Genomic DNA, 11,207 nt, shown 5'->3' on the forward strand with positions numbered 1-11,207 from the left:
GCACCTGCTGCACCAGCCCCTCTCCCCGCAATCCTTCTCCGGATTCATATCCTCCTGGTCTCCCCCACCCGGAGCCCTAAGCTCGACTTCCCTAAGAAATCCCCAAAACTCTCCAGTCGCGCCAAGTGCACGAGCATTTGGCCAGGGATTCCGCGGCATCTGGCATATCGTTCCCGAATTGTATCCTCTGGGCATCTCCTGGCCTCACCCACCCGCTCGGCCCGCCCTCAGGCCAGGTCCTCCACACAGCAGGCGCTCAGTAATAGTCTGGAGCGCAGGGCTGGGGCCAAAGGCGTCAAGCGAGTGGAGCGCGCAGGCCAAGGGGGCCGGACATAGCCATCCAGAGTCCCCCGGGAATGGAGCGGCTTTCTCTACGAGGCATTGTGTAGGGGCTTCCCGGACAGAGCTGCGGGCCCCGGAACGCGCCAGGTGGGGGGTGGGGCGCTGGGAGCGCGAAGTGGGCTCCGCGGGAGTCCTGCTCTCGCGGTTCCCCGGGGGCGAGCGAGCCGGGAGGGGAAGGAGAGGCCGCGCGGGCCCCTGGCACGGCTCCCCCTGCCGTGCTGGCGACCGCGGCGGGCCGGGGGTGGAGGGGCGCTGTTTCCACCAAGAAGCCTCGTCCCTCCCTCGCGCCCTCCCCTCCCTCCAGCTCTTCCCTCCCTCCCGCCCTGCCTCCTTCGCGCCCGCCCCAGCCACCGCCTGCGGGGACGTGTGTGTCTCTAGTGCAATTTCCCCTTTCGCTCGGTTGTCTGATTGCAGGTCTCCGCTGGCTCGCACCCCCTCCCCGGGCGCCCCCGCCGCCCCCTCCCTCGGCCTGACCCTCCCCGGCGTCCACCCGGCTCCCCCCGCACTCCACCCCACCCCCCGGAGTCGTTTTATCAGGGGCGCCGCCGTCTCACCTGGTATTTGCATCTCGCCCTCCAACTTGCCATTGGCGGCGCGACGTGTGGGAGAGCCCTGCGCCTCGCCCGCCCGGACCAGCCTGCCCCGGCGCCGAGGTGAGTCACGGGCGCGGGGCCGCGGGGGCAGGCGGGCAGGGAGGAGAGGAGGGAGGGAGGGAGGGAGGGGGACGGTGGCCCCGGCGGGCGCGGGGACCGACCGGGCGCCGCGCTCAACTTCCCCTTCTCCTTTCGCCGGCGCCGACGTATCGGCGCCACTCGCCCGGCCCGGCTTCCGAGGGGAGAAAGCGGGCTGGCCGGGCTGGGGACCCGCGTCTCGGCCCTCAGAGCGGGGAGGGGACCGCGGCGATCGACCCCGGCCCCGCTACCGAGCCCCTTCGGCGGCAGGTACGTCGATGGCGCCGGTTTTCTGAGCCTTCGGGGACCTCAGAAAGTTTGCCTGAGGGCGGGATAGGGGACGCCTGGGCCCCGGAGCGTAGGGGCTTGGGGCCCAGGGAAGGGTGGGAGAGCGGCGGCGTGTTGAGTCCCGCCCTTGCCTCGCCCCACCGCGTGTGCGTTGTGGAACCCGGACCACAGATCCTGGGTTAGAAGCTGAGTCGATTTCCCGAGTCGGGGTGGGGGCCGGTTTGCCCTCTCCCCAGGCAGCCCGGGGTCCGTGACTGGGCCTATCTTGACAGCCCGCCCCAACACCTCGGTGCCCGAGGGCAGGAGGTTGGGCCTCACTGGCGGGGCTGCTAGATTGATCTGGCGGCCTCTAGGGCTTCTGGGACCAGGCGCCTTAGGGTAACACACACACACACACACACACACACACACACACACTCTCTCTCTCTCTCTCTTTCTCTCCCTCTCTCCACACACACACACACGCACACGCACACGCGCGCGCACACACACACACACACACACCTATGAACCTATGACTTGGATAATTGGGTCGCCAAAATAGAGACCTCTCTCGTCAGGGGCCGGAGTTTCCGTGTGAGCCGGCTGCCAGCCTTCCCGCTCCCGTGTTCCCGCTCTCCCGGGCTCTCCCGCCTCTCTGCTCCCTCCTCTGCTGCCGGCACGGGGACTCAGCAGCGGCGCAGCGCGGGGTCCCCTGCCGACAGCGCCTTGCTTTTGGAGACTGCTGAGGCGGCGGCTTTATGGATTCCCGGTCCCTCCGTCGCACCCGAAGTCTGCCGCCCTTCCCTCACTACACGGCCTTCCTGACCAGAGTCACCTCCTGACCCCATTGGCTCCGCGCCTCGGCCAGGGTCTCCCAGGCTGCCCACCACCCCCCCCCCAACGCCAGCCATGGGATTTGATGGCCGTTTGATTCCTGACCCTCATCCTTCTGCCCGAGATAGAGGCCTGTCTGGTCCTGCAGCTTCTTCTGGTTAATGTTTGGCGGTTCATTGTGGCTAATCATTTTAATTAGCTCTTAAAGTGGGGAGGATCAGTTAACCTTGAACTTCTCGATTTTGGCCTGGTGGGGCCTCATATGGGAGGAGTGCTGGGGAGGTAGGAGCGGAAGTGAGGTCACCACCCCAGGGCCAGAGCCACCACTGCTTGGCCCCAACAGCTGGTGGGCACACCCATCAGGGACTCACCCACTGCGAGCTGACCCCTGGCCTGAGTGCCAGGTTGGAGCAGGGGAGGTGAATGGTTCAGATCTAACTCTCTCCTCTGGGGAGACAGGACACTTTGGCACTGAAAATGCTCAGGGTCACGTTTGCACGGCAAGAATGCAGATTCCTCCTCACAGTTAGTTATGTAGGGTTTTACCGCTTATAAGGCACTTTCTCAGCCATTAATTCAGTGGACCCACAGCAGTAACAGATAACGGGGAGCTATCTTGAGTTAAGTGGAGGAATTAACTATCCTGGAGGACTTCCTATCCTGGCCAGTGTGGGGAAGAGGCTGCCTTGCAAGTGGTTGTTTCTGGGTTCAAAGCCTGGGAGGTGTGAGTTGCAGGGGTGGGGGTCGTTGAGCAGGCTCCACGTTGCCACCCTCACCCAGCCTCTAGCTGTGAGCCGAAGGAGTGGCTTGTTTGCAACTATGTCTGGCATTCCTCCCACTGCTGCACTGTTTGCTCGGTGGTTGCTCAGGAACTGGCGCCCACCCCTGGACAAACTGGAGGCCTGAAAGCAGCCCTCCCCATGCCTTGAGCTAAGTGGTGGGACAGCAGCTTCTGTCTCCTCTGTCCTATATGGGAATCTAAAAACCAGGGTGCTGTGGTCCGTCATTCAGGGGCCTGATTAATAGGATGTCCAAAATATCCCTAGCCTGCAAAATTCAGGGCCTCCCTGAGAGGCCCAGCCAGACGCAGGCTGAGGGGGTTGCTTTCCCAGGGAAAGCTCTGCACCGAAGTTTGGCCTTGGTCCTTGCGAGCCTCACCCCTCACCCCTCAACGTTTTCATTTTCCCTCCCATCCCTAGAGCCAGACTGTCTGGGTTTATATCCCAGCTCTGTTATTTACTAACTGTGTGATCCCAGTCAATTGTGTGCCTCAGTTTCCTCATTTGTCAAATCAGACCTACCTCATAATGTTTTGCTAAGGATGAAATACATCAATACACATAAGCTGCTTATTAGAACAGTGCACGGCACATGGTAAGCGCAAGCGAGCCTTATGGTATTGTCTTACACGGCGCCTAAAACTCAGATTCAACTCAGCGAGCATTTGCTGAGAACCAGTCCCAGTACTAGGCATCAGCGAAGGGGCAGTGAGGGAAATACAGAGGTGAAGAAGACACCGCCTGTCTTCGGGACTGTGCGTACCTTCTGGCACACGCCAGAGCCAGGGTGGGGAATGTGGGAGGGGGCCAGAGAGGGTGGCTAGGTCATCTATATAAATAACCAAAATTTGAAGCCGGGCTCGAATCTCTAATTCAAAGCCAGTGTGGGGAGCCAGGTACCTCAGACTTGGAGGCTTCTCCTTGTCTGGGGACACTGGCTGGGCTCTGGTCAGGACGCCACCCCTGGACAGAGGCCTGCCCTGGGATTTGGGTGAATGAGAGGGAGGGGGAGACCCAACTCCTGTGTGGGCTGCAGGTGGCAAGCATTCAGTGGTGTGATTTGTTGGTTTGCAGGACAGGACGGCGTTACTTAGGGCCACCCCCAGACGCCCCTCTAGCCCCTCTGCCTGCCATGCCCCCAGCACCTCCCGGAGGTCCCCCACCAAGCTTGGAAGGGCCTTGGGGCAGCCTTCTCCCCTCAAGCTTGGGCCTGACCCCAACGCAGGCTTGGTTCTCTCTCCAGGATTTCTAAGCTGCAAAGAGGTTTCTGGATTCACTGCCAATTTATTCCCCTTGTGGTTCTCAGACTGAAAACTAGTTCTGCAGGGGAGAGAGGAAACTCATCCGAGGTACCCAGAATCCCATGGGCGCTTTCCTAGGGGTCAGGGGCTTTTCTCATCAACACCAACCTGCCTGCAAATCTCTGGCCGCTGAGTCTTGCGTGGCCTGTAATAGCAGCCACACCGCTAATGCCCTATAGCTCGGACCCCAGCGCTGGTTGCCAAGGAACTGCTGGTCGGGGTGCTTATGACGGTTCTGACCTCATAGGGGCCGCTGAGTTTCAATTCAAAGGATATTTATTAACACCTACTGTGTGCCCAACCTGTGCTAGGTGCTGTCGGGGAGACGAGCGAAAGGGGTGGGGTGGGAGAGATGACTAAGACACTGAGACAAGCAGAGGCGAGGCCAGCGGCTGGTCAGGTGCTAATTGTGCTCCTTGGAGCAGGGGCCAGAGGCGGCCGGGGCTCTGAGGTCAGCAGCAGTTGTAGGAGGGAGGGAAGGCTTTGTGAGGGCCTCGGCTCTGAGCTAGACCTTGAAGGGGGCAGGGTGGCGCGGGGGAGATTGGGCTAGGCAGAAAAGGGAGAGAAGACGCCTTTCTCTCTCTTCCCTGGCCACAGGCTGACCTTCAAAGCCTCTATAATTGTTTGGCGAATGCATGTCACATAAAAGACCAGGTCAGCCAGTGTGGGTGGCTCGGTGCGAACCCCAGTCTCCATCCCGGGAGATGCAAAGTGGATGGCCCAGGTGGGGAGCCCAGCGCCCCCAGGACAGATTGATAAGACACAAAGGTTGGCCAGGCTTTCCCGCCCCACAAGCTGAGGGGATTTCATGTTGATCTCCCGCCTCCCCCGTCCCCTCCACCGCCCATGCAGAGGCCCTGGAGTGGAGAGGGGAAAAAGAGAGGCAGAGGGCACCAAAGGGACAGGAAAACTGCCCCGCCACAGGTGTTACTGCAGGCACGGGCTGGTTGAGTCCCATCTTTCCCCCCGGTCCTGGGATTGCTCTGGAAGCCCAGAGGTTCAGGTAGAGGATAGAGATTTTCATTTTCTCAGCCAGCCGAGAACTAAAATGTCCCACATGCTTCTGTCCAGACCCCCTGGGGAAGGATGAGGACTAGCCATGTATTTGTTCTGGGACCTCTGCATCTCCCATGCCTGGATGTGGAGGGGGACTTGGTCCTTGTTGGATTTAATTGGATAAAAACACCTGGACACACACACGCTGCCCCCGCCACGCATCAGTTTTCCTCTCTCACTGCCCTCTTGCCCTGCAGCCTCCCCAGCACATTGCAAAACCGCAGAGACACACCAGAGTCCCCTGACTTTTTGGCCCGGGAAATTGTGTCCTAACATGAGTTACTTGGCAAAGAGACCCCACGCAGCCTTCTCCCAGGGTGATGAGGAGGGTCAAGCAGAGCAGGGAGGGGTGTTTCATGCAGGAGGGTCTGCGAGGGAAAGTGCCAGAACATTTCTCAGCCAGACCAACAAGAAGCAAGAAGTTAAACAGCTTGCCCAGATTGAGGAAACTTTGCCCTAGGTTCCCATCTTCTCGAGGGACCCCTTTCTTGTCCCAGTGCTGGCACTTCCCACTTCTCACTCCACCTGCCCTTCCCGAAGCTCCCTTCCTCTTCCAGTCTAACCTTCCTCTTCCAGTCTAACTCAGTATTCTTCTCGAGCCCGGTATTATCCGGAGGAGGTAGAGCACAGGCTCTCTGCGTTCATATCCCAGAGCTATCACTGGCTGTGTGACTATGGACTAGTCACATAACCACTCTGAGTCTCAGAACCCACTTCCCAGGGTTTGAGTGAGGATTAAATGAGATAATGCCTGTAAAGCACTCAGCATGGTGCCTGGCACATGGTAACCACCCAGTAAGTGTTAGCTGCTATTATTCTGTGGCTCTTACTATTATCGTTGTTGTTGTTCTTATCATTTCCTCCTCCCACACCTTTGACTTTGCCAGGCTCCAGGGATCAACTGCTTCTCTGGCAGTGCTGGAAGGGCACACAATGCCCATTCATAAAACCAACAGGGAGATTTTCCACATCTTTCTGCTAACTTTTTGTTAACTCTGCTGTCACACAGGATAAGGAAGGGATGTGGAAGAAGATTTTGTGTGTGTGTGTGTGTGTGTGTGTGTGTGTGTGTGTGTGTTAAAATCTTTCTGAGTGGCAGGCAGTGCTGTAGTGAAGAGTAAAAATCAAGTCTTTAACATTTTTCTTAACATTGCCATCTTTCTCTCTTCACCGCTTCATCTCAAGGTTTGTTCTCTGTAGGAATACCGAGTGAGTTAGTTCCTTTGAGAGAAGGCCTCATGTTCCATCCCTGGCAAGTATTTAGCAATCATCAGTTTGTTGTTATTACCCTACTGAGTGTAGAATTCTGGGAGCCGACCGACCAACCACTGCTCACTTTCTGCCTCCTTTTGCTCATGCCCAGAGGCCTTGGTTTGGGGCTGGGACACTGCCTTTGCCCAGAAGAGTTCCTGGGGGGCTGGGGGCCACTCCCATTCCAAAAGCCTCTCAGAAAGTAACTTGGAGGTTCCATCTGCTAGCAAGTGGATTTTGTTTGCTTGAGAAGCCTGTGACCACCCACAAGGGCAGGAGGCCCTGGACCACCCTTGGACCACCCCTGAGCCACTTTGCTCGGTCCCTTGGTCCCCACCCATAGGCCTTGGGGGATGTGATGGGATGGGGGATGGGAGAGTGGGCAATTAGTCTTAACCTCCCCAAATTCCTGATGACCTGATAACAAGGAGGTACTTAAGACATAGATTTAGGAGATAATCTGTCTTTTTCCCATAATGCCCCCAGAGGATAAGAGAGGCTAGTTCAGCTCTGCTGATTCTGTGAGAATCCATGCACAGAAAACACCTGTCTCATTAGGTGACCACTTTCTTGGCGCCACCCTGATCCTAAAAAAAAAAAAAAAAAAAAAAAAAAGCAGGCCCAGGCCCCTGCTCTGAAGAATCTAAACCCAATTCTGGAGCTCTAGTAATACACATGCACTTAGCCTCACAGCGGGCGGGAGCTGAAGTGCCAGCCAGCCTGTGGCACTTAAGGTTTGTAGATTAGGTGGTGGTGGGTTCGAGGAGGGCTTACCTAGAGGAAGATCATTCTTCTCCCTCCTTAACTTAATTGGGGAAGGTCTCCTGGAAGTGAGAGGGCAGATGGCCTTTCAAAAGAGGAAAGAGAGCGCATTGGCTGTGCTCTAGGGGCCTTCCAGGCTCATTGGCAGGAGCAGGAGCAAAAGATAAAACAACAAAACACATTCGAATCAGCACACTCAGTAAGTTCCAGGGTTCAGAATTTGTCTCCACTGGTGGCATCAAGGAATGTGTTTTCTAGGAGAGCATGCGTGTTCTTGCCTCTTTTGTCTTCACTGCTCTCGTATAGTGATACTATTGCATAGTTAAATTACGCAGTAATATTACTTGCTAAAATTACATAGTAAATGCTGCTGTTGTTATTTTACCCAACCTGGGGACCTTTTTCTTTCTTTTTATTTAACAGTTTTATTGAGGCAATATTGACATACGATAAATTGCACATATTTAAAGCGTACAATTTGATAATATTTGACATATGTATATACTCGTGAAACTAGTCACCCCCAAAAGTTTCCTTGTGCCCCTTGGCGATCCCTCCTTCTCATCCTGAGCAACCACTTGTCTGCTTTCTGTGACTATCAGTTAGTATTCATTTTTTAATTGAAATGTACAAATCTTCATTGACTTATGATGAGGTTACATCCTGATAAACCCGTCAGAAGTTGAGACTATCTTAAGCTGTAAATACATCAATTACACCTAACCTACTGAGCACCATAGCTTAGCCTAGCCTACCTTCTTAAACATGCTCAGAACACTTACATTAGCATACAGTTGGGCAAAATCATCTAACGCAAAGCTTATTTTATGATAAAGTGTTGAATATCTCATGTAATTTATTGAATAATGTACTGAGTGAAAAACAGAATGGTTGTCTGCGTACAGAATGGTTGTAAGTCTGTCGGTGGTTTACCCTCGTGAATGCGTGGCTGACTGGGCGATGCCACTGCCCAGCATCACATATCGCTAGCCCGGGAACAGATCAAAGTTCAGAATTTGAAGTACAGTTTCAACTGAATATGTATCGTTTTCGCACCTTCGTAAAGTTGAAAAATCATAAGTTGAACCATCATTAAGTTGGGGACCGTCTGTATTTGACATATAACATTGTGTAAAGTTAAGGTATACACCATGGTAATTTGATAGGTTTATATGTTGTAATGTGGTTGCCATTGTAGTGATAATTAGCACCTCTATCATGTTGCATAATTATCCTTTCTATTTAGTTATTGGAATAATTAAGTTCTAGTCTCTTAGCAAGTTTGATGGTTGTTAATACAATATTGCTGTCTACATTCCCTACTCTGTGCATTAGAGTTCTAGGGCTTATTCACTACTCATTGTAATAGTTTGCATTTTCTAGAGTCTTATATACGTGGAATCATATAGGATGTACTCTCTCCTTGTATGGCTTCTTTCATTCAGCATATTTATTTTAAGATCCATCCATGTTGTTTTCTATATCAGTATTTCACTCCCTTTTATTGCTAAGTAGAATTCTGTTGAATGGATATACCATATATTGTTGATCTATTCATCGCTTGGTGGACATCTGGTGGTTTTGATTTTTTCTACTTTTTGGCTATTACAAAAAAAGCTGCAGTGAGCATCTTTGTATAAATCTTTCTATAGCTATATGTGTCTTTTTCTATTGGTCAGATACCTAGGAGTGGAATGGCTGGATCATTCAGTAGTTGTAGGTTCAACTTTTTAAGAAACTATCAATCTGTTTTCCAAAGTCATTGTACCATTTTACATTCCCACCAGCTGTGTATTAGAGTTTCAGTTGCTCCACATCCTTGTCAACACTTGGTGTGGGCAGTCTTAAAATTTTACCCATTCTAATGGGTGGGTGTGCAGTTGTATCTCACTGTAGTTTTAATTTGTATTGCCCTAATGACTGATGAATTGAACATCTTTTCACGTACTTATTTGTCACCAATATATCTACTTTGGTGAGATGTCTGTTCAAATCTTTGGCCCATTTTTAAATTGACTTGTTTGTTTTCTTGTAGTTGAGTTTTGAGAAATCTTTATATATTCTAGATATAAGACCTTTATCAGATACATGCTTTGCAAAGATTTTGTCTGAGTATGTGCCTTGTCTTTTCATTCTCTTCATAGTGTCTTTTTTTTGGGGGGGGGTTAAATTTTTTATTGAAGACAAAAAATAGCCACATAAAATCCTTGCCATTTAGTGATTAGAATGAGCTAGAAGAATTTTTTTAAGTTATTGTTTTATTAATGTAGACATGCCTTCAGAGTCATAGTGTCTTTTTTTTTAGAATATTACTACTACATTTATTTATTTGTTTGTTTGTTTATTTTTGGCTGCATTGGGTGTTCATTGCTGTGGGCTTTCTCTAGTTGCAATGAGCGGGGGCTACTCTCCGTTGTGGTGCGTGGGCTTCTCATTGTGGTAGCTTCTCTTGTTGCGGAGCACGGGCTCTAGGCACAGAGGCTTCAGTAGTTGTGGCACGTGGGCTCAGTAGCTGTGGCACATGGGCTCTAGAGCACAGGCTCAGGAGTTGTGGCACACGGGCTTAGTTGCTCCGCGGCATGTGGGATCTTCCCAGACCAGGGCTCAAACCCGTGTCCCCTGCATTGGCAGGTGGATTCTTAACCCACTGCGCCACCAGGGAAATCCCATAGTGTCTTTTGAAGAGCAGAAGTTTTCAATTTCGTTGAAGTCTAACCAATCAGTTTTTACTTTTATGGATCATGCTTTTGGTGTTGTATCTTAGAATGCTTCACCTAGCCTCAGGCCACAGATATTTTTGTCTTATGGTTTCTTTTAGAAGTTTTGTAGTTTTAGGTTTTACATTTTGGTCTTCGATCAATTTCGAGTTAATTTTTCTCTATGCTGAGTGGTACAAATCCAAATTCATTTTTTTCTTTTTACATATGGATATCCAGTTATTCCAGCACCACTTGTTACAGTTGTCCTTATATATAGGTTTATTTCTGGACTCTATATTCTGTTCTGTTGATTGATCTATTTGTTTATCTTTATGCTAATACCAATTGTTTTGATTACTGTAGCTTCATAATCATTCTTAAAATCAGGTAGTATTAGCCCTCCAACTTTGTTCTTTATCAAAGTTGTTCTTGTCTATTTTAAGTCGTTTGCAATTCCATGTAAATTTTAGAATCAGATTGTCAGTATCATTTTTTAATTGGCATATAGTTGATTTACAATATCATATAAGTTTCAGGTGTACAACAGTGATTCACAATTTTTAAAGAATATACTCTATTTAGAGTTATTATAATATGTTGGCTATATTCCCTGTGCTTTACAATATATCCTTATGGCTTATTTATAATATCTTTTTTTAATACTTGCATTTATTCTATTTACATTAACTGTTATAGCAGATATGTTTGGCTGTGCTTTTGTGATCTTATTTTATAATCATGGATGACCCTAATGTTACTGTCATTTTAGAAGATGCTTAATCTCTTCACTGATATTCTTTTTTTTTTTACTTATTTTTGGCCGTGTTGGGTCTTTGCTGCTGTGCACGGGCTTTCTCTAGTTGCGGCGAGCGGGGGCTACTCTTCATTGCAGTATGCAGGCTTATCATTGCAGTGGCTTCTCTTGTTGTGGAGCACAGGCTCTAGGCGCGTGGGATCAGTAGTTGTGGCCCATGGGCTTAGTTGCTCCGCGGCATGTGGGATCTTCCCGGACCAAAGGTTGAACCCCTATTCCCTGCATTGGCAGACGGATTCTTAACCCACTGTGGCACCAGGGAAGTCCAATATTCTTTTTTTTTTTTTTTAAGCGGTACGCGGGGCCTCTCACTGTTGTGGCCTCTCCCGTTGCAGAGCACAGGCTCCAGACGCTCAGGCTCAGCAGCCATGGCTCACGGGCCCAGCCGCTCCGCGGCATGTGGGATCTTCCCGGACCGGGGCACGAAC

At 51.2% G+C, this 11,207-nt stretch overlaps 1 protein-coding gene across 1 annotated transcript in view; it reads left to right on the plus strand.

Moving 5' to 3' along the window:
• Window positions 1-901: 901 nt before the first annotated feature.
• Window positions 902-11,207, plus strand: part of ELF4 (E74 like ETS transcription factor 4) — a 38,719-nt gene continuing 28,413 nt past the window's right edge. Inside the window, exon 1 of the mRNA XM_007450470.1 lies at window positions 902-995. The gene's annotated coding sequence lies outside the window, so the exon portion shown is untranslated. The remainder of the gene's footprint in view (window positions 996-11,207) is intronic.

The sequence above is a fragment of the Lipotes vexillifer genome, unplaced genomic scaffold (assembly GCF_000442215.2).
Source record: "Lipotes vexillifer unplaced genomic scaffold, Lipotes_vexillifer_v1.1 scaffold215, whole genome shotgun sequence".
Taxonomy (NCBI): domain Eukaryota; kingdom Metazoa; phylum Chordata; class Mammalia; order Artiodactyla; family Lipotidae; genus Lipotes; species Lipotes vexillifer.